The 5,651-nt window shown below is 45.2% G+C and overlaps 1 long non-coding RNA gene across 1 annotated transcript; it reads right to left on the reverse strand.

The window, feature by feature from the left end:
- Positions 1–204: 204 nt before the first annotated feature.
- Positions 205–3,568, reverse strand: LOC140336513 (uncharacterized). The gene is made up of 2 exons (XR_011921900.1): positions 3,444–3,568; positions 205–788 (listed from the first exon to the last, which is right to left on the reverse strand). It is a non-coding gene; the product is annotated as an uncharacterized lncRNA (long non-coding RNA).
- Between the last annotated feature and the right edge of the window lie 2,083 nt (positions 3,569–5,651).

Consider the following 5,651-nt stretch of genomic DNA (forward strand, 5'->3'; position numbering starts at 1 on the left):
AGCATGGGAACGCCATCCGTTGTTTGTCTGATATTATATCGCATAAAAGAAACACGATGCAGGGTAATCAGTTCTAATAATGGAACTTAGTTTGCGACTGCTGTCCTTCTCAAATGCTAATTGTCACTGGATCAGAACATTTTGACCCAGAACAAGCAGAAGAAGAGGACAGCTAGACTTGTGGAGATTAATGGACAATCTGAACATTTTGAACATGTGCTCTTTTTAATGTCATGTTTATGGACTTGGAAGCAGAAGTTTCAGGTGGACGAGAGATCCGTCACAGTCAACCAACATAGCCAATCTCTATCCACAAAATCTAGTTATTCGAGGATGATTTTTGGATCTCAAGGTAGCTGACGACATGATGACGGCCAGACCAGTCAATGATCATTTCTGCAGCCACCTAAGTAGGAGACACCATGATTCTTATGTAGGATTCTGGAAACGATGGACTCCTTCAGATCTGGTCATGGAAAGTCCATCATTTGTATGATAAATGTCTCGTAAACTTGAGCACAATTGTTCTCCACATCACAAACTATACCCAGAGCATTGCAGCTGTCAAACACAAATCGTCCCAATTCCAGGCCATGAAGCAGCCATGGTCACAGATTCATAGTACATCAGAAATAACACAATGCCCCCCAGGATCCCGCACTCACGGCAGCCCTCCTCATCACTGTTATCCGAACAATCATCGTCCTCATCACATCTCCACAGGCTGGGGATACAGCGTTGGTTTGCACATTGGAACTGGTTCTCCTCGCAGTCAGAGGGGGGAAGCGCTATGGAGAGAGCCAAGCAGTGAGTGGGCCGGTGGCGGGAAGGTGTTTGAGTGATGAGGCCAATGGTGAGATGGGTACAAGCTGGGAAAATGGGATGGTGAGTGGCAGGCTAAGACGTGACAGGCTGCGGGTGATGTGACGGATGATAAACCATAGGGTTCAAGAGAAAGAAGAATGCTGGGCAATGGTTCTGACTGGTGAGGATGGTGGTCTACAACCAACTAAAGAATGAATGGCGTGATTTGAGCAAAAACATAATAGGAGAGCAAGGAGCTAGTGTAATGTAGAAATCTGGTTGCTATGGGTTACTGTGAACTGCACTGGGTTGCTATGGGTTACTGTGAACTGCATTGGGTTGCTATGGGTTACTGTGAACTGCATTGGGTTGCTATGGGTTACTGAACCCTGCACCACTATCAATCTTGGCACTGCAGGTGAACTACAAGTTAAGGTTGAGGCAGTGGAAGTCTAAAAAGAATACAACATGGGGGTTATAGGATACCAGCAGCTGGTAAGCGGGGCACAAGCTGGCAGGGAATTGCCCAGAGTTGAGGACAGTATAGGAGAGGGGCTGAAATGTGATGAGTTAAATGCAGAGGGTGAAAGTGCTGCATGTGAATAGGGCACTGGAGTGATAGGGGGTAAAATGATGTTTGATTAATATACTATTACAGACCTGGCATGGATAGAAGAGATAGGCACTAATGTATGTACCAGGGTGATGGAATATAAGAGATGGGCATTGTATATCAGGGTGATTATAGATTATGACAGTAGATAAAAGATATGGGCATTTGTGTACCAGGATGATGGATGGCTGTACATTAATAGTACAGACGTGGTATGGATATGAGAAGTGGGCACTTATATACCAGGCCGATGAATATACATAAATAGTACAGATCTGGCATAATCATAACAGATGGGCAATTATGTACCAATGTGTACCAATGTGGTGATTATACATGAATGGTACAAAATGGGTATGGAAATAAAAGATGGGAACTCATTTACCAGGGTGATGAATACACATACGTAGTACAGACCTGGTATGTATATAAGAGATGGGCACTGATACCAAGGTGGTGAATATACAATAATAGTGCAGACTTGGCATGTATATAAGAAGTGAGAACTCATGTGCCAGGGTAAATATACAATAACAGCACAGACTTGGCATTGGCAAAAGAGATGGGCACTCATGTACCAGGCTGATTACACAAGAATAGTACAAACCTGGCATGTATATTAGAAATGGGCACTCATATACCAGGGTGATTATTATATATTAATAGTACAGACCTGGCATGGACAAAAGACATGGGTACTTATGTACCAACATGTGGATTATACATGAATGGTACAAATTGGGTCTATAAATAAAAGATGGGCACTCGTGTACCAGGCTGGTTATATGTTAATAGTACAGACCTGGCATGTATATAAGAAGTGGGCACTCATGTCCCAGGTTGAATATACAATCACAGCACAGACCTGGCATGGGCAATAGAGATGGGCACTCATGTACTAGGCTGATTACACAATAAAAGTACAGACCCGGCATGTACATAGGAAATGGGCACTTAGGTATCAACATGGTAATTATACATGAATGGTACAGATTGGGTATAGAAATAAAAGATGGGCACCCATGTACCAGGCTAGTTATACTATATAAGTACAGACCTGGCATGTATATAAGAGATGGGCACTCATACCAGGGTGTTGATCATACCTGAATAGTACATATTGGGTATATAAATAAAAGATGGGTACCTATATACCAGGCTGGTTATACGTTATTAGTACAGACCTGGCATGTATATAAGAAATGGGCACGTATGTGCCAGGCTGCTAAGTGACAATGAAACAAGCCCTGGGCCGATCAGTGAGAGTTCTTTACACTGGCACGAGGCGCACAATGACAGTAAGACGGAAATGATGGGGTGAGACTGGTGAGACGGGCACACAGCTGTCAGGTGTTTTAAATTACAAAGCCCGTCGCAGATTTTTCTTTGTATATTGTTCCCAAAACACAGAATGTGATTTTCCTACCCGACATTTGTCACCCCTCTCTGGGCATTTTACCTTTACATGAAGTAATGGCACCTACAGGAAGCCTGTGCTGGGATTGTACCTGGCCAAACTCTCCCTATGGAAATGCCCCCTGCCTGGCTGTCATGCTGATCTCTGAGTTTCTACACCTAGAACAGGGAGGCAGATCAGAGGTTGTGACTTCCCTTGCCGCATGCTTGTTCAGGGATAACAAAGGTGGCAGTCAAGCAAAAAGTATTTTCAGGAGAGCTTTACATGCCAGCCTAATAGGCATTATAGCAGGAACTCCTGCTGGTGGCACACTGGTCCTAGGCACAGCAGTGGAAAGTGCTGGGGGTGGGTGAGAGGTGTATGGGGGGTGAGGGAGATCTGACCATACTGGCACAAGGAAGGAGGGGTATTCAGGACCTGGCAATCTTTGGAAAATACCATGGCAGATGGATGATGGGGCCACATGATGAGGAAGAAGGAGGCCAGGTGTGATGATCGCGCTGGTGCTGATGTAGCCCGGCCTGGGTATGATGGAGGGCGAGCCATGGCACAGGACAATGAGGTTGAAGAACAAACCTGAACGATGCCACCCGCACCCCGTCCCCTTACCTCTGCCCGTTCGGCACCCCAACACCAGCAGCAGAAGGAGGCCCGGGATGGCCCCGCTGCTGCAGCCGCTCCTCATGTTGCCTCCGCTGGGTCCCGGGGCGCATGGAGCCGGCAGCCCGAACACTGACTGTAAGAGCACCGCCCATGGGGCGGGGCCGAATGTGGGCGGGCAGATCGCGAACCTGCAGGCGCTTACACGTAAGGATTGACAAGGAGGAGGCGCGGTCATGTGGCACCCGTGGCGAAGGGCGTGGCCACTGTCATCCTCAACTCGTGACCCGCCCCCTAGTGGGAGGATTAACACAAGAAAGGCTTCTTCTAATTAACCCTTTCCTGGCACGGAAGTGTCAGATAGGTCTGAGTGGCACTGTCACGTGGTTGCAGGCAAAGTGCTTTGTTGGGAGATACAGGAGGGGGCATGATGGCTATTACTTGTTGCTAATTAAGGCTATGTACACACGTGCAATAATTTTCAATGGAAACGAATGACTAACGACCGTTCATCTGATAATTTTTTAACAAAAAAGTGAACAATGACTGGCCAACGACACCGATGAACGAGGAATGTCGCTGGAACCGAAAGACCTTCCCGGTGGATCTGATTGGGCGACGATTGTTCACTGTCCATTGTGTGTACGGTCGTTCAGTGATCGTGGATTGTTCTGATACATTTTCTTTGATACACGTCACTTCCTGCATAGTTCAAACCATCGTATCTAGAGTTTGTACATTATTGGTGGATTATATTTGAACGTATCGTTACAGCATGTACAGAATTGTGCACTATACGATCGTTCAAAATTATCGTTGATCTGTCGGCAACCGTTCGTTTTCTAACGACAGTTAATGCACGGGTGTATGTGGCCTAAGAAGTTAAACCTTAGGATCAGTCACTGACATGCGGAGGAGCTACAGCAATGGCCGCCATTGTGGGGATAACGATTGCTGAATAAAAACCAAATGTTAACAAAGATCAATAGCTGCAGCTAAAATGTGAGCAGACAAACGGCACAGTGCGAAGATTCCTCTCCTTTCTCTCAGACTGGCCGCCCCTGTCTGCAGTTTTAATCAGAGACAGGCTGTCTAAAAGCAAGCAGCTTGTGCTGTGCTCTTACTTTGGAATACTTAGCTGGTGTTTTTTAAGTGGTACCAGTCTGAAGCATCCCTGGACATTCCATGTATATCCAGTGGAAAAATTCTTGCATAAAACAAGTTCTCATCGACTGCAGCCTTCAAGAAGGCTCCGTGTCTTCTCCTGTCATTTCAGCCAATCACAAGATCCTCTTTCCTGCTACAGGTAGTCCCCAGGTTACATACGAGATAGGTTTGTTCTTAAGTTGAATTTGTATGTAAGTCGGAACAAGTACATTATGTTAATAAATGCAATTAGGACAGATGTTTGTCTCAACATAATATTAGGCAGCGTTGTGTCAGTTACTGCATAAAATCCTCACTGTAATTTAATCACAAACAAAGCAAAAAAAACTTAACCTGAACATTCATTACCTTCTGGAGCAAGCTGTGCTTTGATATGAAAAAAATGTATGCAGTTTGTCTTGGTCATTAAAGAGTTACAAGAGCTTGCACAACAGCAAAATATTTGTTTGCAAGTCACATGAACTGCCCTTCCTCCCCATCAAGCCTCTGTCCTGCACACAAGCAAGCAGGGAAGCCAGTTCCTATCTAGGATTTGTCCATATGTCGTATGTCGGATGTTCCTAACTCAGGGACTACCTGAATTTCATTTAGCCAATCATATAAGCCCACTTCTCTCTCCTGTCATTTTGTTTAGCCAATCGTTTAAGCCAGATGACGTTCTTGACCGAATCAAATGACCAGAGGTCACAGATCCTTCCCGTCACAGAAAGGACTGCAGCCAAAAAAGATGGCTGTGGCCTAGTTCGGCACTGCCAATGGCCCAATACTGGCCCACGGTAGTTGGGGCCCCCCAGCTTAGAACTCCTGTCATTGTTTTTTATCTAGCCATGGCTTCATTACAATTCCCCTAACCTTGATGTTTTCAACAATTAGGAACTGAGGGAAAATGTTAAACAATAACACAGACAGTAATTAAAAACCTGAAAGTAGGTCTGCGTTGTCACTGAAAAGTTTTCTTCACTTCTAGGTGTCAGGGTAAATCTCTCAAATGGAGCCCCGAATACCAGTCAACACCAAGAAACGATTCTAATACACTCTTATTAAAAAATT

The sequence above is a fragment of the Pyxicephalus adspersus genome, chromosome 8 (assembly GCF_032062135.1).
Source record: "Pyxicephalus adspersus chromosome 8, UCB_Pads_2.0, whole genome shotgun sequence".
Taxonomy (NCBI): domain Eukaryota; kingdom Metazoa; phylum Chordata; class Amphibia; order Anura; family Pyxicephalidae; genus Pyxicephalus; species Pyxicephalus adspersus.